Source organism: Schistocerca cancellata, chromosome 4 (genome assembly GCF_023864275.1).
Source record: "Schistocerca cancellata isolate TAMUIC-IGC-003103 chromosome 4, iqSchCanc2.1, whole genome shotgun sequence".
Classification (NCBI taxonomy): Eukaryota; Metazoa; Arthropoda; class Insecta; order Orthoptera; family Acrididae; genus Schistocerca; species Schistocerca cancellata.
This window is the reverse complement of record NC_064629.1, coordinates 586,595-612,564: the sequence shown is the minus strand read 5'-3', so window position 1 is coordinate 612,564 and position 25,970 is coordinate 586,595.

Sequence of the window (25,970 nt, the reverse complement as noted above, 5' to 3'; positions counted from 1 at the left end):
AAGTTACAATTCACTATCAGTTTTTCGTCCGATTCAAAAATCTTTGACTCACAGCAGAACGGCCATAAGGTGTCCGAGGCAGCAATAGACCCATGGAGACAAGTCTGCTGGAGGACGATGTATTGAATCGGGATGCGATTTGAGTGTTCCATCGTCATTAGGAGGCCCTGAATGTTACAATTAACTATCACTTTTTCGTGCCATTCGATAATCTAGACTCACGGGAGAACGACCATAAGGTGCCCGAGGCAGCAATAGACATATGGAGACATCTCTGCTGAGAGGACGATGTATTGAATCGGGACGCAATTTGAGTGATCCATCGTCATTAGGAGGCCCTGAACGTTACAATTCACTATAAGTTTTTCGTCCGATTCGAAAATCTTTGAGTCACAGCAGAACGGCCATAAGGTGCCCGAGGTTGCAATAGACCCATGGAGACAGTCTGCTGGAGGACAATGTATTGAATCGGGACGCAATTTGAGTGATCCATCGTCACTAGGTGGCCCTGAACGTTACAATTCACTATCAGTTTTTCGTCCGATTCAAAAATCTTTGACTCACAGCAGTACGGCCATAAGGTGCCCGAGGCAGCAATAGACCCATGGAGACAAGTCGGCTGGAGGACGATGTATTGAATCGAAACGCAATTTGAGTGATCCATCGTCATTAGGTGGCCCTGAATGTTACAATTCACTATCAGTTTTTCGTCCGATTCGAAAATCTTTGACTCACAGCAGAACGGCCATAAGGTGCCCGAGGCAGCAATAGACCCATGGAGACAAGTCTGATGAGGACGATGTATTGAATCGGGACGCAATTTGAGTGTTCCATCGTCATTAGGAGGCCCTGAACGTTACAATTCACTATCAGTTTTTCGTCCGATTCGAAAATCTTTGAGTCACAGCAGGACTGCCATAAGGTGCCCGAGACAGCAATAGACCCATGGGGACAAGTCTGCTGGAGGACGATGTATTGAATCGGGACGTAATTTGAGTGATCCATCGTCATTAGGTGGCCCTGAACGTTACAATTCACTATCAGTATTTCATCCCATTCGTTAATCTAGACTCACAGCAGAACGGCCATAAGGTGCCCGATGCAGCAATAGTCCCATTGAGTCAAGTCGGCTAGTGGACGATGTACTGAATCGGGACGCAATTTGTGTGGTCCATCGTCATTAGGTGGCCCTGAATGTTACAATTCACTATCAGTTTTTCGTCCGATTCGAAAATCTTTGACTCACAGCAGATCGGCCATAAGGTGCCCGAGGCAGCTATCGACCCATGGAGGCAAGTCTGCTGGAGGACGATGTATTGAATCGGGACGCAATTTGAGTGATCGATCGTCATTAGGTGGCCCTGAAAGTTACAATTCACTATCAGTTTTTCGTCCGATTCGAAAATCTTTGACTCACAGCAGAAAGGCCATAAGGTGCCCGAGGCAGCAATAGACCCATGCAGACAAGTCTGCTTGAGGACGATGTATTGAATCGGGGCGCGATTTGAGTGTTCCATCGTCATTAGGAGGCCCTGAAAGTTACAATTAACTATCAGTTTTTCGTCCCATTCGATAATCTAGACTCACGGGAGAACGACCATAAGGTGCGCGAGGCAGCAATAGACCCATGGAGACAAGTCTGCTGGAGGACGATGTATTGAATCGGGACGCGATTTGAGTGTTCCATCGTCATTAGGAGGCCCTGAATGTTACAATTAACTATCAGTTTTTCGTCCCATTCGATAATCTAGACTCACGGGAGAACGACCATAAGGTGCGCGAGGCAGCAATAGACCCATGGAGACAAGTCTGCTGGAGGACGATGTATTGAATCGGGACGCAATTTGAGTGATCCATCGTTATTAGGTGGCCCTGAAAGTTACAATTCACTATCAGTTTTTCGTCCGATTCGAAAATCTTCGACTCACAGCAGAACGGCCATAAGGTGCCCGAGGCAGCAATAGACCCATGGAGACAAGTCGGCTGGAGGACGATGTAATGAATTGGGACACAATTTGAGTGATCCATCGTCATTGGGTGGCCCTGAACGTTACAATTCACTATCAGTTTTTCGTCCGATTCGAAAATCTTTGACTCACAGCAGAACGGAAATAAGGTGCCCGAGGCAGCAATAGACCCATGGAGACAAGTCGGCTGGAGGACGATGTAATGAATCGGGACGCGATTTGAGTGTTCCATCGTCATTAGGAGGCCCTGAATGTTACATATAACTATCAGTTTTTCGTCCCATTCGATAATCTAGACTCACGGGAGAACGACCATAAGGTGCCCGAGGCAGCAATAGACACATGGAGTCAGGTCGGCTGGAGGACGATGTACTGAATCGGGACGCAATTTCTGTGGTCCATCGTCATTAGGTGGCCCTGAATGTTACAATTCACTATCAGTTTTTCGTCCGATTCGAAAATCTTTGTCTCACAGGAGAACGGCCATAAGGTGCCCGAGGCAGCGATAGACCCATGGAGACAAGTCTGCTGGATTACGATCTATTGAATCGGGACGCAATTTGAGTGTTCCATCGTCATTAGGAGGCCCTGAACGTTTCAATTCACTATCAGTTTTTCGTCCGATTCGAAAATGTTTGAGTAACAGCAGGACTGCCATAAGGTGCCCAAGGCAGCAATAGACCCATGGAGACAAGTCTGCTGGAGGACGATTTATTGAATCGGGACGCAATTTGAGTGATCCATCGTCATTAGGTGGCCCTGAACGTTACAATTCACTACCAGGTTTTCGTCCGATTCGAAAATCTTTGACTCACAGCAGAACGGCCATAAGGTGCCCGAGGCAGCAATAGACCCATGGAGACAAGTCTGCTGGAGGACGATGTATTGAATCGGGACGCGATTTGAGTGTTCCATCGTCATTAAGAGGCCCTGAATGTTACAATTAACTATCACTTTTTCGTCCCATTCGATAATCTAGACTCACGGGAGAACGACCATAAGGTGCCCGAGGCAGCAATAGACCCATGGAGACAAGTCTGCTGGAGGACGATGTATTGAATCGGGACGCAATTTGAGTGATCCATCGTTATTAGGTGGCCCTGAACGTTACAATTCACTATCAGTTTTTCGTCCGATTCGAAAACCTTTGACTCACAGCAGAACGGCCATAAGGTGCCCGAGGCAGCAATAGAACACTGGAGACAAGTCTGCTGGAGGACGATGTATTGAATCCGGACTCAATTTGAGTCATCCATCGTCATTAGGTGGCCCTGAACGTTACAATTCACTATCAGTTTTTCGTCCGATTCGAAAATCTTTGACTCACAGCAGAACAGCCATAAGCTGCCCGAGGCAGCAATAGACCCATGGAGACAAGTCGGCTGGAGGACGATGTATTGAATCGGGACGCGATTTGAGTGTTCCATCGTCATTAGGAGGCCCTGAATGTTACATATAACTATCAGTTTTTCGTCCCATTCGATAATCTAGACTCACGGGAGAACGACCATAAGGTGCCCGAGGCAGCAATAGACACATGGAGTCAGGTCGGCTGGAGGACGATGTACTGAATCGGGACGCAATTTCTGTGGTCCATCGTCATTAGGTGGCCCTGAATGTTACAATTCACTATCAGTTTTTCGTCCGATTCGAAAATCTTTGTCTCACAGCAGAACGGCCATAAGGTGCCCGAGGCAGCGATAGACCCATGGAGACAAGTCTGCTGGATTACGATCTATTGAATCGGGACGTAATTTGAGTGTTCCATCGTCATTAGGAGGCCCTGAACGTTTCAATTCACTATCAGTTTTTCGTCCGATTCGAAATTGTTTGAGTCACAGCAGGACTGCCATAAGGTGCCCGAGGCAGCAATAGACCCATGGAGACAAGTCTGCTGGAGGACGATGTATTGAATCAGGACGCAATTTGAGTGATCCATCGTCATTAGGTGGCCCTGAACGTTACAATTCACTATCAGTTTTTCGTCCCATTCGATAATCTAGACTCACAGCAGAACGGCCATAAAGTGCCCGAGGCAGCAATAGACCCATGGAGTCATGTCGGCTGGAGGACGATGTATTGAATCGGGACGCAATTTGAGAGATCCATCGTCATTAGGTGGCCCTGAACGTTACAATTCACTATCAGTTTTTCCTCAGATTCGAAAATCTTTGACTCACAGCAGAACGGCCATAAGGTGCCCGAGGCAGCAATAGACCCATGAAGTCAAGTCTGCTGGAGGACGATGTATTGAATCGGGACGCAATTTTAGTGTTCCATCGTCATTAGGAGGCCCTGAACGTTACAATTCACTATCAGTTTTTCGTCCGATTCGAAAATCTTTGACTCACAGCAGAACGGACATAAGGTGCCCGAGGCAGCAATAGACCCATGGAGACAAGTCGGCTGGAGGACGATGTATTGAATCGGGACGCAATTTGAGTGATCCATCGTCATTAGGTGGCCCTGAACGTTACAATTCACTATCAGTTTTTCGTCCCATTCGATAATCTAGACTCACAGCAGAACGGCCATAAGGTGCCCGAGGCAGCAATAGACCCATGGAGTCAGGTCGGCTGGAGGACGATGTACTGAATCGGGACGTAATTTGTGTGGTCCATCGTCATTAGGTGGCCCTGAAAGTTACAATTCACTATCAGTTTTTCGTCCGATTCGAAAATCTTTGACTCACAGCAGAACGGCCATAAGGTGCCCGAGGCAGCAATAGAACACTGGAGACAAGTCTGCTGGAGGACGATGTATTGAATCCGGACGCAATTTGAGTGATCCATCGTCATTAGGTGGCCCTGAACGTTACAATTCACTATCAGTTTTTCGTCCGATTCGAAAATCTTTGACTCACAGCAGAACAGCCATAAGCTGCCCGAGGCAGCAATAGACCCATGGAGACAAGTCGGCTGGAGGACGATGTATTGAATCGGGACGCAATTTGAGTGTTCCATCTTCATTAGGAGGCCCTGAATGTTACAATTAACTATCAGTTTTTCGTCCGATTCGAAAATCTTTGACTCACAGCAGAACGGCCATAAGGTGCCCGAGGCAGCAATAGACCCATGGAGACAAGTCTGCTGGAGGACGATGTATTGAATCGGGACGCAATTTGAGTGATCCATCGTCATTAGGTGGCCTGGAACGTTACAATTCACTATCAGTTTTTCGTCCCATTCGATAATCGAGACTCACAGCAGAACGGCCATAAGGTGCCCGAGGCAGCAATAGACCCATGGAGTCAGGTCGGCTGGAGGACGATGTACTGAATCGGGACGCAATTTGTGTGGTCCATCGTCATTAGGTGGCCCTGAAAGTTACAATTCACTATCAGTTTTTCGTCCGATTCGAAAATCTTTGTCTCACAGCAGAACGGCCATAAGGTGCCCGAGGCAGCAATAGACCCATGGAGACAAGTCTGCTGGAGGACGATGTATTGAATCGGGACGCAATTTGAGTGTTCCATCGTCATTAGGAGGCCCTGAACGTTACAATTCACTATCAGTTTTTCGTCCGATTCGAAAATGTTTGAGTCACAGCAGGACTCCCATAAGGTGCCCGAGGCAGCAATAGACCCATGGAGACAAGTCTGCTGGAGGACGATGTATTGAATCGGGACGCGATTTGAGTGTTCCATCGTCATTAAGAGGCCCTGAATGTTACAATTAACTATCACTTTTTCGTCCCATTCGATAATCTAGACTCACGGGAGAACGACCATAAGGTGCCCGAGGCAGCAATAGACCCATGGAGACAAGTCTGCTGGAGGTCGATGTATTGAATCGGGACGCAATTTGAGTGATCCATCGTTATTAGGTGGCCCTGAACGTTACAATTCACTATCAGTTTTTCGTCCGATTCGAAAACCTTTGACTCACAGCAGAACGGCCATAAGGTGCCCGAGGCAGCAATAGAACACTGGAGACAAGTCTGCTGGAGGACGATGTATTGAATCCGGACGCAATTTGAGTGATCCATCGTCATTAGGTGGCCCTGAACGTTACAATTCACTATCAGTTTTTCGTCCGATTCGAAAATCTTTGACTCACAGCAGAACAGCCATAAGCTGCCCGAGGCAGCAATAGACCCATGGAGACAAGTCGGCTGGAGGACGATGTATTGAATCGGGACGCGATTTGAGTGTTCCATCGTCATTAGGAGGCCCTGAATGTTACATATAACTATCAGTTTTTCGTCCCATTCGATAATCTAGACTCACGGGAGAACGACCATAAGGTGCCCGAGGCAGCAATAGACACATGGAGTCAGGTCGGCTGGAGGACGATGTACTGAATCGGGACGCAATTTCTGTGGTCCATCGTCATTAGGTGGCCCTGAATGTTACAATTCACTATCAGTTTTTCGTCCGATTCGAAAATCTTTGTCTCACAGCAGAACGGCCATAAGGTGCCCGAGGCAGCAATAGACCCATGGAGACAAGTCTGCTGGAGGACGATGTATTGAATCGGGATGCGATTTGAGTGTTCCATCGTCATTAGGAGGCCCTGAATGTTACAATTAACTATCACTTTTTCGTGCCATTCGATAATCTAGACTCACGGGAGAACGACCATAAGGTGCCCGAGGCAGCAATAGACATATGGAGACATCTCTGCTGAGAGGACGATGTATTGAATCGGGACGCAACTTGAGTGATCCATCGTCATTAGGAGGCCCTGAACGTTACAATTCACTATCAGTTTTTCGTCCCATTCGATAATCTAGACTCACACCAGAACGGCCATAAGGTGCCCGAGGCAGCAATAGACCCATGGAATCAAGTCGGCTGGAGGACGATGTACTGAATCGGGACGCAATTTGTGTGGTCCATCGTCATTAGGTGGCCCTGAATGTTACAATTCACTATCAGTTTTTCGTCCGATTCGAAAATTTTTGACTCATAGCAGAACGGCCATAAGGTGGCCGAGGCAGCAATAGACCCATGGAGACAAGTCTGCTGGAGGACGATGTATTGAATCGGGACGCAATTTGAGTGATCCATCGTCATTAGGTGGCCCTGAACGTTACAATTCACTATCAGTTTTTCGTCCCATTCGATAATCTAGACTCACAGCAGAACGGCCATAAGGTGCCCGAGGCAGCAATAGACCCATGGAGTGAGGTCGGCTGGAGGACGATGTACTGAATCGGGACGCAATTCTAGTGATCCATCGTCATTAGGAGGCCCTGAACGTTACAATTCACTACCAGTTTTTCGTCCGATTCGAAAATCTTTGACTCACAGCAGAACGGCCATAAGGTGCCCGAGGCAGCAATAGACCCATGGAGACAAGTCTGCTGGAGGACGATGTATTTAATCGGGACGCAATTTGAGTGATCCATCGTCATTAGGTGGCCCTGAAAGTTACAATTCACTATCAGTTTTTCGTCCGATTCAAAAATCTTTGACTCACAGCAGAACGGCCATAAGGTGTCCGAGGCAGCAATAGACCCATGGAGACAAGTCTGCTGGAGGACGATGTATTGAATCGGGATGCGATTTGAGTGTTCCATCGTCATTAGGAGGCCCTGAATGTTACAATTAACTATCACTTTTTCGTGCCATTCGATAATCTAGACTCACGGGAGAACGACCATAAGGTGCCCGAGGCAGCAATAGACATATGGAGACATCTCTGCTGAGAGGACGATGTATTGAATCGGGACGCAATTTGAGTGATCCATCGTCATTAGGAGGCCCTGAACGTTACAATTCACTATCAGTTTTTCGTCCGATTCGAAAATCTTTGAGTCACAGCAGAACGGCCATAAGGTGCCCGAGGCTGCAATAGACCCATGGAGACAGTCTGCTGGAGGACAATGTATTGAATCGGGACGCAATTTGAGTGATCCATCGTCACTAGGTGGCCCTGAACGTTACAATTCACTATCAGTTTTTCGTCCGATTCAAAAATCTTTGACTCACAGCAGTACGGCCATAAGGTGCCCGAGGCAGCAATAGACCCATGGAGACAAGTCGGCTGGAGGACGATGTATTGAATCGAAACGCAATTTGAGTGATCCATCGTCATTAGGTGGCCCTGAATGTTACAATTCACTATCAGTTTTTCGTCCGATTCGAAAATCTTTGACTCACAGCAGAACGGCCATAAGGTGCCCGAGGCAGCAATAGACCCATGGAGACAAGTCTGATGAGGACGATGTATTGAATCGGGACGCAATTTGAGTGTTCCATCGTCATTAGGAGGCCCTGAACGTTACAATTCACTATCAGTTTTTCGTCCGATTCGAAAATCTTTGAGTCACAGCAGGACTGCCATAAGGTGCCCGAGACAGCAATAGACCCATGGGGACAAGTCTGCTGGAGGACGATGTATTGAATCGGGACGTAATTTGAGTGATCCATCGTCATTAGATGGCCCTGAACGTTACAATTCACTATCAGTATTTCATCCCATTCGTTAATCTAGACTCACAGCAGAACGGCCATAAGGTGCCCGATGCAGCAATAGTCCCATTGAGTCAAGTCGGCTAGTGGACGATGTACTGAATCGGGACGCAATTTGTGTGGTCCATCGTCATTAGGTGGCCCTGAATGTTACAATTCACTATCAGTTTTTCGTCCGATTCGAAAATCTTTGACTCACAGCAGATCGGCCATAAGGTGCCCGAGGCAGCTATCGACCCATGGAGGCAAGTCTGCTGGAGGACGATGTATTGAATCGGGACGCAATTTGAGTGATCGATCGTCATTAGGTGGCCCTGAAAGTTACAATTCACTATCAGTTTTTCGTCCGATTCGAAAATCTTTGACTCACAGCAGAAAGGCCATAAGGTGCCCGAGGCAGCAATAGACCCATGCAGACAAGTCTGCTTGAGGACGATGTATTGAATCGGGGCGCGATTTGAGTGTTCCATCGTCATTAGGAGGCCCTGAAAGTTACAATTAACTATCAGTTTTTCGTCCCATTCGATAATCTAGACTCACGGGAGAACGACCATACGGTGCGCGAGGCAGCAATAGACCCATGGAGACAAGTCTGCTGGAGGACGATGTATTGAATCGGGACGCGATTTGAGTGTTCCATCGTCATTAGGAGGCCCTGAATGTTACAATTAACTATCAGTTTTTCGTCCCATTCGATAATCTAGACTCACGGGAGAACGACCATAAGGTGCGCGAGGCAGCAATAGACCCATGGAGACAAGTCGGCTGGAGGACGATGTAATGAATTGGGACACAATTTGAGTGATCCATCGTCATTGGGTGGCCCTGAACGTTACAATTCACTATCAGTTTTTCGTCCGATTCGAAAATCTTTGACTCACAGCAGAACGGAAATAAGGTGCCCGAGGCAGCAATAGACCCATGGAGACAAGTCGGCTGGAGGACGATGTAATGAATCGGGACGCGATTTGAGTGTTCCATCGTCATTAGGAGGCCCTGAATGTTACATATAACTATCAGTTTTTCGTCCCATTCGATAATCTAGACTCACGGGAGAACGACCATAAGGTGCCCGAGGCAGCAATAGACACATGGAGTCAGGTCGGCTGGAGGACGATGTACTGAATCGGGACGCAATTTCTGTGGTCCATCGTCATTAGGTGGCCCTGAATGTTACAATTCACTATCAGTTTTTCGTCCGATTCGAAAATCTTTGTCTCACAGGAGAACGGCCATAAGGTGCCCGAGGCAGCGATAGACCCATGGAGACAAGTCTGCTGGATTACGATCTATTGAATCGGGACGCAATTTGAGTGTTCCATCGTCATTAGGAGGCCCTGAACGTTTCAATTCACTATCAGTTTTTCGTCCGATTCGAAAATGTTTGAGTAACAGCAGGACTGCCATAAGGTGCCCAAGGCAGCAATAGACCCATGGAGACAAGTCTGCTGGAGGACGATTTATTGAATCGGGACGCAATTTGAGTGATCCATCGTCATTAGGTGGCCCTGAACGTTACAATTCACTACCAGGTTTTCGTCCGATTCGAAAATCTTTGACTCACAGCAGAACGGCCATAAGGTGCCCGAGGCAGCAATAGACCCATGGAGACAAGTCTGCTGGAGGACGATGTATTGAATCGGGACGCGATTTGAGTTTTCCATCGTCATTAAGAGGCCCTGAATGTTACAATTAACTATCACTTTTTCGTCCCATTCGATAATCTAGACTCACGGGAGAACGACCATAAGGTGCCCGAGGCAGCAATAGACCCATGGAGACAAGTCTGCTGGAGGACGATGTATTGAATCGGGACGCAATTTGAGTGATCCATCGTTATTAGGTGGCCCTGAACGTTACAATTCACTATCAGTTTTTCGTCCGATTCGAAAACCTTTGACTCACAGCAGAACGGCCATAAGGTGCCCGAGGCAGCAATAGAACACTGGAGACAAGTCTGCTGGAGGACGATGTATTGAATCCGGACTCAATTTGAGTCATCCATCGTCATTAGGTGGCCCTGAACGTTACAATTCACTATCAGTTTTTCGTCCGATTCGAAAATCTTTGACTCACAGCAGAACAGCCATAAGCTGCCCGAGGCAGCAATAGACCCATGGAGACAAGTCGGCTGGAGGACGATGTATTGAATCGGGACGCGATTTGAGTGTTCCATCGTCATTAGGAGGCCCTGAATGTTACATATAACTATCAGTTTTTCGTCCCATTCGATAATCTAGACTCACGGGAGAACGACCATAAGGTGCCCGAGGCAGCAATAGACACATGGAGTCAGGTCGGCTGGAGGACGATGTACTGAATCGGGACGCAATTTCTGTGGTCCATCGTCATTAGGTGGCCCTGAATGTTACAATTCACTATCAGTTTTTCGTCCGATTCGAAAATCTTTGTCTCACAGCAGAACGGCCATAAGGTGCCCGAGGCAGCGATAGACCCATGGAGACAAGTCTGCTGGATTACGATCTATTGAATCGGGACGTAATTTGAGTGTTCCATCGTCATTAGGAGGCCCTGAACGTTTCAATTCACTATCAGTTTTTCGTCCGATTCGAAATTGTTTGAGTCACAGCAGGACTGCCATAAGGTGCCCGAGGCAGCAATAGACCCATGGAGACAAGTCTGCTGGAGGACGATGTATTGAATCAGGACGCAATTTGAGTGATCCATCGTCATTAGGTGGCCCTGAACGTTACAATTCACTATCAGTTTTTCGTCCCATTCGATAATCTAGACTCACAGCAGAACGGCCATAAAGTGCCCGAGGCAGCAATAGACCCATGGAGTCATGTCGGCTGGAGGACGATGTATTGAATCGGGACGCAATTTGAGAGATCCATCGTCATTAGGTGGCCCTGAACGTTACAATTCACTATCAGTTTTTCCTCCGATTCGAAAATCTTTGACTCACAGCAGAACGGCCATAAGGTGCCCGAGGCAGCAATAGACCCATGAAGTCAAGTCTGCTGGAGGACGATGTATTGAATCGGGACGCAATTTTAGTGTTCCATCGTCATTAGGAGGCCCTGAACGTTACAATTCACTATCAGTTTTTCGTCCGATTCGAAAATCTTTGACTCACAGCAGAACGGACATAAGGTGCCCGAGGCAGCAATAGACCCATGGAGACAAGTCGGCTGGAGGACGATGTATTGAATCGGGACGCAATTTGAGTGATCCATCGTCATTAGGTGGCCCTGAACGTTACAATTCACTATCAGTTTTTCGTCCCATTCGATAATCTAGACTCACAGCAGAACGGCCATAAGGTGCCCGAGGCAGCAATAGACCCATGGAGTCAGGTCGGCTGGAGGACGATGTACTGAATCGGGACGTAATTTGTGTGGTCCATCGTCATTAGGTGGCCCTGAAAGTTACAATTCGCTATCAGTTTTTCGTCCGATTCGAAAATCTTTGACTCACAGCAGAACGGCCATAAGGTGCCCGAGGCAGCAATAGAACACTGGAGACAAGTCTGCTGGAGGACGATGTATTGAATCCGGACGCAATTTGAGTGATCCATCGTCATTAGGTGGCCCTGAACGTTACAATTCACTATCAGTTTTTCGTCCGATTCGAAAATCTTTGACTCACAGCAGAACAGCCATAAGCTGCCCGAGGCAGCAATAGACCCATGGAGACAAGTCGGCTGGAGGACGATGTATTGAATCGGGACGCAATTTGAGTGTTCCATCTTCATTAGGAGGCCCTGAACGTTACAATTCACTATCAGTTTTTCGTCCGATTCGAAAATGTTTGAGTCACAGCAGGACTGCCATAAGGTGCCCGAGGCAGCAATAGACCCATGGAGACAAGTCTGCTGGAGGACGATGTATTGAATCGGGACGCGATTTGAGTGTTCCATCGTCATTAAGAGGCCCTGAATGTTACAATTAACTATCACTTTTTCGTCCCATTCGATAATCTAGACTCACGGGAGAACGACCATAAGGTGCCCGAGGCAGCAATAGACCCATGGAGACAAGTCTGCTTGAGGACGATGTATTGAATCGGGACGCAATTTGAGTGATCCATCGTTATTAGGTGGCCCTGAACGTTACAATTCACTATCAGTTTTTCGTCCGATTCGAAAACCTTTGACTCACAGCAGAACGGCCATAAGGTGCCCGAGGCAGCAATAGAACACTGGAGACAAGTCTGCTGGAGGACGATGTATTGAATCCGGACGCAATTTGAGTGATCCATCGTCATTAGGTGGCCCTGAACGTTACAATTCACTATCAGTTTTTCGTCCGATTCGAAAATCTTTGACTCACAGCAGAACAGCCATAAGCTGCCCGAGGCAGCAATAGACCCATGGAGACAAGTCGGCTGGAGGACGATGTATTGAATCGGGACGCGATTTGAGTGTTCCATCGTCATTAGGAGGCCCTGAATGTTACATATAACTATCAGTTTTTCGTCCCATTCGATAATCTAGACTCACGGGAGAACGGCCATAATGTGCCCGAGGCAGCAATAGACACATGGAGTCAGGTCGGCTGGAGGACGATGTACTGAATCGGGACGCAATTTCTGTGGTCCATCGTCATTAGGTGGCCCTGAATGTTACAATTCACTATCAGTTTTTCGTCCGATTCGAAAATCTTTGTCTCACAGCAGAAAGGCCATAAGGTGCCCGAGGCAGCGATAGACCCATGGAGACAAGTCTGCTGGATTACGATCTATTGAATCGGGACGCAATTTGAGTGTTCCATCGTCATTAGGAGGCCCTGAACGTTTCAATTCACTATCAGTTTTTCGTTCGATTCGAAAATGTTTGAGTCACAGCAGGACTGCCATAAGGTGCCCGAGGCAGCAATAGACCCATGGAGACAAGTCTGCTGGAGGACGATGTATTGAATCGGGACGCAATTTGAGTGATCCATCGTCATTAGGTGGCCCTGAACGTTACAATTCACTATCAGTTTTTCGTCCCATTCGATAATCTAGACTCACAGCAGAACGGCCATAAAGTGCCCGAGGCAGCAATAGACCCATCGAGTCATGTCGGCTGGAGGACGATGTATTGAATCGGGACGCAATTTGAGAGATCCATCGTCATTAGGTGGCCCTGAACGTTACAATTCACTATCAGTTTTTCCTCCGATTCGAAAATCTTTGACTCACAGCAGAACGGCCATAAGGTGCCCGAGGCAGCAATAGACCCATGAAGTCAAGTCTGCTGGAGGACGATGTATTGAATCGGGACGCAATTTTAGTGTTCCATCGTCATTAGGAGGCCCTGAACGTTACAATTCACTATCAGTTTTTCGTCCGATTCGAAAATCTTTGACTCACAGCAGAACGGACATAAGGTGCCCGAGGCAGCAATAGACCCATGGAGACAAGTCGTCTGGAGGACGATGTATTTAATCGGGACGCAATTTGAGTGATCCATCGTCATTAGGTGGCCCTGAAAGTTACAATTCACTATCAGTTTTTCGTCCGATTCGAAAATCTTTGACTCACAGCAGAACGGCCATAAGGTGTCCGAGGCAGCAATAGACCCATGGAGACAAGTTTGCTGGAGGACGATGTATTGAATCGGGACGCGATTTGAGTGTTCCATCGTCATTAGGAGGCCCTGAATGTTACAATTAACTATCAGTTTTTCGTCCGATTCGAAAATCTTCGACTCACAGCAGAACGGCCATAAGGTGCCCGAGGCAGCAATAGACCCATGGAGACAAGTCTGCTGGAGGACGATGTATTGAATCGGGACGCAATTTGAGTGTTCCATCGTCATTAGGAGGCCCTGAACGTTACAATTCACTATCAGTTTTTCGTCCGATTCGAAAATGTTTGAGTCACAGCAGGACTGCCATAAGGTGCCCGAGGCAGCAATAGACCCATGGAGACAAGTCTGCTGGAGGACGATGTATTGAATCGGGACGCGATTTGAGTGTTCCATCGTCATTAAGAGGCCCTGAATGTTACAATTAACTATCACTTTTTCGTCCCATTCGATAATCTAGACTCACGGGAGAACGACCATAAGGTGCCCGAGGCAGCAATAGACCCATGGAGACAAGTCTGCTGGAGGACGATGTATTGAATCGGAACGCAATTTGAGTGATCCATCGTTATTAGGTGGCCCTGAACGTTACAATTCACTATCAGTTTTTCGTCCGATTCGAAAACCTTTGACTCACAGCAGAACGGCCATAAGGTGCCCGAGGCAGCAATAGAACACTGGAGACAAGTCTGCTGGAGGACGATGTATTGAATCCGGACGCAATTTGAGTGATCCATCGTCATTAGGTGGCCCTGAACGTTACAATTCACTATCAGTTTTTCGTCCGATTCGAAAATCTTTGACTCACAGCAGAACAGCCATAAGCTGCCCGAGGCAGCAGTAGACCCATGGAGACAAGTCGGCTGGAGGACGATGTAATGAATGGGGACGCAATTTGAGTGATCCATCGTCATTAGGTGGCCCTGAGCGTTACAATTCACTATCAGTTTTTCGTCCGATTCGAAAATCATTGACTCACAGCAGAACGGCCATAAGGTGCCCGAGGCAGCAATAGACCCATGGAGACAAGTCTGCTGGAGGACGATGTATTGAATCGGGACGCAATTTAAGTGTTCCATCGTCATTAGGAGGCCCTGAGCGTTACAATTCACTATCAGTTTCTCGTCCGATTCGAAAATCTTTGACTCACAGCAGAACGGCCATAAGGTGCCCGAGACAGTAATAGACCCATGGAGACGAGTCTGCTGGAGGACGATGTATTGAATCGGGACGCAATTTGAGTGATCCATCGTCATTATGTGGCCCTGAACGTTACAATTCACTATCAGTTTTTCGTCCCATTCGATAATCTAGACTCACACCAGAACGGCCGAGGCAGCAATAGACCTATGGAATCAAGTCGGCTGGAGGACGATGTACTGAATCGGGACGCAATTTGAGTGTTCCATCGTCATTAGGTGGCCCTGAACGTTACAATTCACTATCAGTTTTTCGTCCCATTCGATAATCTAGACTCACAGCAGAACGGCCATAAAGTGCCCGAGGCAGCAATAGACCCATGGAGTGAGGTCGGCTGGAGGACGATGTACTGAATCGGGACGCAATTCTAGTGTTCCATCGTCATTAGGAGGCCCTGAACGTTACAATTCACTACCAGTTTTTCGTCCGATTCGAAAATCTTTGACTCACAGCAGAACGGCCATAAGGTGCCCGAGGCAGCAATAGACCCATGGAGACAAGTCTGCTGGAGGACGATGTATTGAATCGGGACGCAATTTTAGTGTTCCATCGTCATTAGGAGGCCCTGAACGTTACAATTCACTATCAGTTTTTCGTCCGATTCGAAAATCTTTGACTCACAGCAGAACGGACATAAGGTGCCCGAGGCAGCAATAGACCCATGGAGACAAATCGGCTGGAGGACGATGTATTGAATCGGGACGCAATTTGAGTGATCCATCGTCATTAGGTGGCCCTGAACGTTACAATTCACTATCAGTTTTTCGTCCCATTCGATAATCTAGACTCACAGCAGAACGGCCATAAGGTGCCCGAGGCAGCAATAGACCCATGGAGACAGGTCGGCTGGAGGACGATGTACTGAATCGGGACGCAATTTGTGTGGTCCATCATCATTAGGTGGCCCTGAAAGTTACAATTCACTATCAGTTTTTCGTCCGATTCGAAAATCTTTGTCTCACAGCAGAACGGCCATAAGGTGCCCGAGGCAGCAATAGACCCACGGAGACAAGTCTGCTGGAGGACGATGTATTGAATCGGGACGCAATTTGAGTGTTCCATCGTCATTAGGAGGCCCTGAACGTTACAATTCACTATCAGTTTTTCGTCCGATTCGAAAATGTTTGAGTCACAGCAGGACTGCCATAAGGTGCCCGAGGCAGCAATAGACCCATGGAGACAAGTCTGCTGGAGGACGATGTATTGAATCGGGACGCGATTTGAGTGTTCCATCGTCATTAAGAGGCCCTGAATGTTACAATTAACTATCACTTTTTCGTCCCATTCGATAATCTAGACTCACGGGAGAACGACCATAAGGTGCCCGAGGCAGCAATAGACCCATGGAGACAAGTCTGCTGGAGGACGATGTATTGAATCGGGACGCAATTTGAGTGATCCATCGTTATTAGGTGGCCCTGAACGTTACAATTCACTATCAGTTTTTCGTCCGATTCGAAAACCTTTGACTCACAGCAGAACGGCCATAAGGTGCCCGAGGCAGCAATAGAACACTGGAGACAAGTCTGCTGGAGGACGATGTATTGAATCCGGACGCAATTTGAGTGATCCATCGTCATTAGGTGGCCCTGAACGTTACAATTCACTATCAGTTTTTCGTCCGATTCGAAAATCTTTGACTCACAGCAGAACAGCCATAAGCTGCCCGAGGCAGCAATAGACCCATGGAGACAAGTCGGCTGGAGGACGATGTATTGAATCGGGACGCGATTTGAGTGATCCATCGTCATTAGGAGGCCCTGAATGTTACATATAACTATCAGTTTTTCGTCCCATTCGATAATCTAGACTCACGGGAGAACGACCATAAGGTGCCCGAGGCAGCAATAGACACATGGAGTCAGGTCGGCTGGAGGACGATGTACTGAATCGGGACGCAATTTCTGTGGTCCATCGTCATTAGGTGGCCCTGAATGTTACAATTCACTATCAGTTTTTCGTCCGATTCGAAAATCTTTGTCTCACAGCAGAAAGGCCATAAGGTGCCCGAGGCAGCGATAGACCCATGGAGACAAGTCTGCTGGATTACGATCTATTGAATCGGGACGCAATTTGAGTGTTCCATCGTCATTAGGAGGCCCTGAACGTTTCAATTCACTATCAGTTTTTCGTCCGATTCGAAAATGTTTGAGTCACAGCAGGACTGCCATAAGGTGCCCGAGGCAGCAATAGACCCATGGAGACAAGTCTGCTGGAGGACGATGTATTGAATCGGGACGCAATTTGAGTGATCCATCGTCATTAGGTGGCCCTGAACGTTACAATTCACTATCAGTTTTTCGTCCCATTCGATAATCTAGACTCACAGCAGAACGGCCATAAAGTGCCCGAGGCAGCAATAGACCCATCGAGTCATGTCGGCTGGAGGACGATGTATTGAATCGGGACGCAATTTGAGAGATCCATCGTCATTAGGTGGCCCTGAACGTTACAATTCACTATCAGTTTTTCCTCCGATTCGAAAATCTTTGACTCACAGCAGAACGGCCATAAGGTGCCCGAGGCAGCAATAGACCCATGAAGTCAAGTCTGCTGGAGGACGATGTATTGAATCGGGACGCAATTTTAGTGTTCCATCGTCATTAGGAGGCCCTGAACGTTACAATTCACTATCAGTTTTTCGTCCGATTCGAAAATCTTTGACTCACAGCAGAACGGACATAAGGTGCCCGAGGCAGCAATAGACCCATGGAGACAAGTCGGCTGGAGGACGATGTATTTAATCGGGACGCAATTTGAGTGATCCATCGTCATTAGGTGGCCCTGAAAGTTACAATTCACTATCAGTTTTTCGTCCGATTCGAAAATCTTTGACTCACAGCAGAACGGCCATAAGGTGTCCGAGGCAGCAATAGACCCATGGAGACAAGTTTGCTGGAGGACGATGTATTGAATCGGGACGCGATTTGAGTGTTCCATCGTCATTAGGAGGCCCTGAATGTTACAATTAACTATCAGTTTTTCGTCCGATTCGAAAATCTTCGACTCACAGCAGAACGGCCATAAGGTGCCCGAGGCAGCAATAGACCCATGGAGACAAGTCTGCTGGAGGACGATGTATTGAATCGGGACGCAATTTGAGTGTTCCATCGTCATTAGGAGGCCCTGAACGTTACAATTCACTATCAGTTTTTCGTCCGATTCGAAAATGTTTGAGTCACAGCAGGACTGCCATAAGGTGCCCGAGGCAGCAATAGACCCATGGAGACAAGTCTGCTGGAGGACGATGTATTGAATCGGGACGCGATTTGAGTGTTCCATCGTCATTAAGAGGCCCTGAATGTTACAATTAACTATCACTTTTTCGTCCCATTCGATAATCTAGACTCACGGGAGAACGACCATAAGGTGCCCGAGGCAGCAATAGACCCATGGAGACAAGTCTGCTGGAGGACGATGTATTGAATCGGAACGCAATTTGAGTGATCCATCGTTATTAGGTGGCCCTGAACGTTACAATTCACTATCAGTTTTTCGTCCGATTCGAAAACCTTTGACTCACAGCAGAACGGCCATAAGGTGCCCGAGGCAGCAATAGAACACTGGAGACAAGTCTGCTGGAGGACGATGTATTGAATCCGGACGCAATTTGAGTGATCCATCGTCATTAGGTGGCCCTGAACGTTACAATTCACTATCAGTTTTTCGTCCGATTCGAAAATCTTTGACTCACAGCAGAACAGCCATAAGCTGCCCGAGGCAGCAATAGACCCATGGAGACAAGTCGGCTGGAGGACGATGTAATGAATGGGGACGCAATTTGAGTGTTCCATCGTCATTAGGTGGCCCTGAGCGTTACAATTCACTATCAGTTTTTCGTCCGATTCGAAAATCATTGACTCACAGCAGAACGGCCATAAGGTGCCCGAGGCAGCAATAGACCCATGGAGACAAGTCTGCTGGAGGACGATGTATTGAATCGGGACGCAATTTGAGTGTTCCATCGTCATTAGGAGGCCCTGAGCGTTACAATTCACTATCAGTTTTTCGTCCGATTCGAAAATCTTTGACTCACAGCAGAACGGCCATAAGGTGCCCGAGGCAGCAATAGAACACTGGAGACAAGTCTGCTGGAGGACGATGTATTGAATCCGGACGCAATTTGAGTGATCCATCGTCATTAGGTGGCCCTGAACGTTACAATTCACTATCAGTTTTTCGTCCCATTCGATAATCTAGACTCACAGCAGAACGGCCATAAGGTGCCCGAGGCAGCAATAGACCCATGGAGTGAGGTCGGCTGGAGGACGATGTACTGAATCGGGACGCAATTCTAGTGTTCCATCGTCATTTGGAGGCCCTGAACGTTACAATTCACTACCAGTTTTTCGTCCGATTCGAAAATCTTTGACTCACAGCAGAACGGCCATAAGGTGCCCGAGGCAGCAATAGACCCATGGAGACAAGTCTGCTGGAGGACGATGTATTTAATCAGGACGCAATTTGAGTGATCCATCGTCATTAGGTGGCCCTGAAAGTTACAATTCACTATCAGTTTTTCGTCCGATTCGAAAATCTTTGACTCACAGCAGAACGGCCATAAGGTGTCCGAGGCAGCAATAGAACCATGGAGACAAGTCTTCTGGAGGACGATGTATTGAATCGGGATGCGATTTGAGTGTTCCATCGTCATTAGGAGGCCCTGAATGTTACAATTAAGTATCACTTTTTCGTGCCATTCGATAATCTAGACTCACGGGAGAACGACCATAAGGTGCCCGAGGCAGCAATAGACCCATGGAGACATCTCTGCTGAGAGGACGATGTATTGAATCGGGGCGCAATTTGAGTAATCCATCGTTATTAGGTGGCCCTGAACGTTACAATTCACTATCAGTTTTTCGTCCGATTCGAAAACCTTTGACTCACAGCAGAACGGCCATGAGCTGCCCGAGGCAGCAATAGACCCATGGAGACAAGTCGGCTGGAGGACGATGTAATGAATGGGGACGCAATTTGAGTGATCCATCGTCATTAGGTGGCCCTGAACGTTACAATTCACTATCAGTTTTTCGTCCGATTAGAAAATCTTTGACTCACAGCAGAACGGCCATAAGGTGCCCGAGGCAGCAATAGACCCATGGAGACAAGTCTGCTGGAGGACGATGTATTGAATCGGGACGCAATTTGAGTGATCCATCGTCATTAGGTGGCCCTGAACGTTACAATTCACTATCAGTTTTTCGTCCCAATGGATAATCAAGTCTCACAGCAGAACGGCCATAAGGTGCCCCAGGCAGCAATAGACCCATGGAGTCAAGTCGGCTGGAGCACGATGTACTGAATCGGGACGCAATATGTGTGGTCCATCGTCATTAGGTGGCCCTGAATGTTACAATTCACTATCAGTTTTTCGTACGATTCGAAAATCTTTGACTCACAGCAGAACGGCCATTACGTGCCCGAGGCAGCAATCGTCCCATGGAGACAAGTATGCTGGAGGACGATGTATTGAATCGGGACGCAATTTGAGTGATCCATCGTCATTAGGTGGCCCTGAACGTTACAATTCACTATCAGTTTTTCGTCCGATTAGAAAATCTTTGACTCACAGCAGAACGGCCATAAGGTGCCCGAGGCAGCAATAGACCCATGGAGACAAGTCTGCTGGAGTACGATGTAATGGATCGGGACGCAATTTGAGTGTTCCATCGTCATTAGGAGGCCCTGAGCGTTACAATTCACTATCAGTTTTTCGTCCGATTCGAAAATCTTTGACTCACAGCAGAACGGCCATAAGGTGCCCGAGACAGCAATAGACCCATGGAATCAAGGCGGCTGGAGGACGATGTACTGAATCGGGACGCAATTTGTGTGGTCCATCGTCATTAGGTGGCCCTGAATGTTACAATTCACTATCAGTTTTTCGTCCGATTCGAAAATCTTTGACTCACAGCAGAACGGCCATAAGGTGCCCGAGGCAGCAATAGACCCATGGAGACAAGTCTGCTGGAGGACGATGTATTGAATCGGGACGCAATTTGAGTGATCCATCGTCATTAGGTGGCCCTGAACGTTACAATTCACTATCAGTTTTTCGTCCCATTCGATAATCTAGACTCACAGCAGAACGGCCATAATGTGCCCGAGGCAGCAATAGACCCATGGAGTCAAGTCGGCTGGAGGACGATGTACTGAATCGGGACGCAATTTGTGTGGTCCATCGTCATTAGGTGGCCCTGAATGTTACAATTCACTATCAGTTTTTCGTCCGATTCGAAAACCTTTGACTCACAGCAGAACGGCCATAAGGTGCCCGAGGCAGCAATAGAACACTGGAGACAAGTCTGCTGGAGGACGATGTATTGAATCCGGACGCAATTTGAGTGATCCATCGTCATTAGGTGGCCCTGAACGTTACAATTCACTATCAGTTTTTCGTCCGATTCGAAAATCTTTGACTCACAGCAGAACAGCCATAAGCTGCCCGAGGCAGCAATAGACCCATGGAGACAAGTCGGCTGGAGGACGATGTATTGAATCGGGACGCGATTTGAGTGTTCCATCGTCATTAGGAGGCCCTGAATGTTACATATAACTATCAGTTTTTCGTCCCATTCGATAATCTAGACTCACGGGAGAACGACCATAAGGTGCCCGAGGCAGCAATAGAAACATAGAGTCAGGTCGGCTGGAGGACGATGTACTGAATCGGGACGCAATTTCTGTGGTCCATCGTCATTAGGTGGCCCTGAATGTTACAATTCACTATCAGTTTTTCGTCCGATTCGAAAATCTTTGTCTCACAGCAGAACGGCCATAAGGTGCCCGAGGCAGCGATAGACCCATGGAGACAAGTCTGCTGGATTACGATCTATTGAATCGGGACGCAATTTGAGTGTTCCATCGTCATTAGGAGGCCCTGAACGTTTCAATTCACTATCAGTTTTTCGTCCGATTCGAAAATGTTTGAGTCACAGCAGGACTGCCATAAGGTGCCCGAGGCAGCAATAGACCCATGGAGACAAGTCTGCTGGAGGACGATGTATTGAATCGGGACGCAATTTGAGTGATCCATCGTCATTAGGTGGCCCTGAACGTTACAATTCACTATCAGTTTTTCGTCCCATTCGATAATCTAGACTCACAGCAGAACGGCCATAAAGTGCCCGAGGCAGCAATAGACCCATCGAGTCATGTCGGCTGGAGGACGATGTATTGAATCGGGCCGCAATTTGAGAGAACCATCGTCATTAGGTGGCCCTGAACGTTACAATTCACTATCAGTTCTTCCTCCGATTCGAAAATCTTTGACTCACAGCAGAACGGCCATAAGGTGCCCGAGGCAGCAATAGACCCATGAAGTCAAGTCTGCTGGAGGACGATGTATTGAATCGGGACGCAATTTTAGTGTTCCATCGTCATTAGGAGGCCCTGAACGTTACAATTCACTATCAGTTTTTCGTCCGATTCGAAAATCTTTGACTCACAGCAGAACGGACATAAGGTGCCCGAGGCAGCAATAGACCCATGGAGACAAGTCGGCTGGAGGACGATGTATTTAATCGGGACGCAATTTGAGTGATCCATCGTCATTAGGTGGCCCTGAAAGTTACAATTCACTATCAGTTTTTCGTCCGATTCGAAAATCTTTGACTCACAGCAGAACGGCCATAAGGTGTCCGAGGCAGCAATAGACCCATGGAGACAAGTTTGCTGGAGGACGATGTATTGAATCGGGACGCGATTTGAGTGTTCCATCGTCATTAGGAGGCCCTGAATGTTACAATTAACTATCAGTTTTTCGTCCGATTCGAAAATCTTCGACTCACAGCAGAACGGCCATAAGGTGCCCGAGGCAGCAATAGACCCATGGAGACAAGTCTGCTGGAGGACGATGTATTGAATCGGGACGCAATTTGAGTGTTCCATCGTCATTAGGAGGCCCTGAACGTTACAATTCACTATCAGTTTTTCGTCCGATTCGAAAATGTTTGAGTCACAGCAGGACTGCCATAAGGTGCCCGAGGCAGCAATAGACCCATGGAGACAAGTCTGCTGGAGGACGATGTATTGAATCGGGACGCGATTTGAGTGTTCCATCGTCATTAAGAGGCCCTGAATGTTACAATTAACTATCACTTTTTCGTCCCATTCGATAATCTAGACTCACGGGAGAACGACCATAAGGTGCCCGAGGCAGCAATAGACCCATGGAGACAAGTCTGCTGGAGGACGATGTATTGAATCGGGACGCAATTTGAGTGTTCCATCGTCATTAGGAGGCCCTGAACGTTACAATTCACTATCAGTTTTTCGTCCGATTCGAAAATCTTTTACTCACAGCAGAACGGCCATAAGGCGCCCGAGGCAGCAATAGAACAATGGAGACAAGTCTGCTGGAGGACGATGAATTGGATCCGGACGCAATTTGAGTGATCCATCGTCATTAGGTGGCCCTGAACGTTACAATTCACTATCTGTTTTTCGTCCGATTCGAAAATCTTTGACTCACAGCAGAACGTCCATAAGGTGCCCGAGGCAGCAATAGACCCATGGAGACAAATCGGCTGGAGGACGATGTAATGAATGGGGACGCAATTTGAGAGATCCATCGTCATTAGGTGGCCCTGCACGTTACAATTCACTATCAGTTTTTCGTCCGATTCGAAAATCTTTGACTCACAGCAGAACGGCCATAAGCTGCCCGAGGCAGCAATAGACCCATGGAGACAAGTCGGCTGGAGGACGATGTAATGAATGGGGACGCAATTTGAGTGATCCATCGTCATTAGGTGGCCCTGAACGTTACAATTCACTATCAGTTTTTCGTCCGATTCGAAAATCTTTGACTCACAGCAGAACGGCCATAAGGTGCCCGAGGCAGCAATAGACCCATGGAGACAAGTCTGCTGGAGGACGATGTATTGAATCGGGACGCAATTTGAGTGACCCATCGTCATTAGGTGGCCCTGAACGTTACAATTCACTATCAGTTTTTCGTCCCAATCGATAATCAAGTCTCACAGCAGAACGGCCATAAGGTGCCCCAGGCAGCAATAGACCCATGGAGTCAAGTCGGCTGGAGGACGATGTACTGAATCGGGAAGCAATTTGTGTGGTCCATCGTCATTAGGTGGCCCTGAATGTTACAATTCACTATCAGTTTTTTGTCCGATTCGAAAATCTTTGACTCACAGCAGAACGGCCATAAGGTGCCCGAGGCAGCAATAGACCCATGGAGACAAGTCTGCTGGAGGACGATGTATTGAATTGGGACGCAATTTGAGTGATCCATCGTCATTAGGTGGCCCTGAACGTTACAATTCACTATCAGTTTTTCGTCCCATTCGATAATCTAGACTCACAGCAGAAGTGCCATAAGGTGTCCGAGGCAGCAATAGACCCATGGAGACAAGTCGGCTGGAGGACGATGTAATGAATGGGGACGCAATTTGAGTGATCCATCGTCATTAGGTGGCCCTGAACGTTACAATTCACTATCAGTTTTTCGTCCGATTCGAAAATCTTTGACTCACAGCAGAACGGCCATAAGGTGCCGAGGCAGCAATAGACCCATGGAGACAAGTCTGCTGGAGTACGATGTAATGAATCGGGACGCAATTTGAGTGTTCCATCGTCATTAGGAGGCCCTGAGCGTTACAATTCACTATCAGTTTTTCGTCCGATTCGAAAATCTTTGACTCACAGCAGAACGGCCATAAGGTGCCCGAGACAGCAATAGACCCATGGAATCAAGGCGGCTGGAGGACGATGTACTGAATCGGGACGCAATTTGTGTGGTCCATCGTCATTAGGTGGCCCTGAATGTTACAATTCACTATCAGTTTTTCGTCCGATTCGAAAATCTTTGACTCACAGCAGAACGGCCATAAGGTGCCCGAGGCAGCAATAGACCCATGGAGACAAGTCTGCTGGAGGACGATGTATTGAATCGGGACGCAATTTGAGTGATCCATCGTCATTAGGTGGCCCTGAACGTTACAATTCACTATCAGTTTTTCGTCCCATTCGATAATCTAGACTCACAGCAGAACGGCCATAATGTGCCCGAGGCAGCAATAGACCGATGGAGTCAAGTCGGCTGGAGGACGATGTACTGAATCGGGACGCAATTTGTGTGGTCCATCGTCATTAGGTGGCCCTGAATGTTACAATTCACTATCAGTTTTTCGTCCGATTCGAAAACCTTTGACTCACAGCAGAACGGCCATAAGGTGCCCGAGGCAGCAATAGAACACTGGAGACAAGTCTGCTGGAGGACGATGTATTGAATCCGGACGCAATTTGAGTGATCCATCGTCATTAGGTGGCCCTGAACGTTACAATTCACTATCAGTTTTTCGTCCGATTCGAAAATCTTTGACTCACAGCAGAACAGCCATAAGCTGCCCGAGGCAGCAATAGACCCATGGAGACAAGTCGGCTGGAGGACGATGTATTGAATCGGGACGCGATTTGAGTGTTCCATCGTCATTAGGAGGCCCTGAATGTTACATATAACTATCAGTTTTTCGTCCCATTCGATAATCTAGACTCACGGGAGAACGACCATAAGGTGCCCGAGGCAGCAATAGACACATGGAGTCAGGTCGGCTGGAGGACGATGTACTGAATCGGGACGCAATTTCTGTGGTCCATCGTCATTAGGTGGCCCTGAATGTTACAATTCACTATCAGTTTTTCGTCCGATTCGAAAATCTTTGTCTCACAGCAGAACGGCCATAAGGTGCCCGAGGCAGCGATAGACCCATGGAGACAAGTCTGCTGGATTACGATCTATTGAATCGGGACGCAATTTGAGTGTTCCATCGTCATTAGGAGGCCCTGAACGTTTCAATTCACTATCAGTTTTTTGTCCGATTCG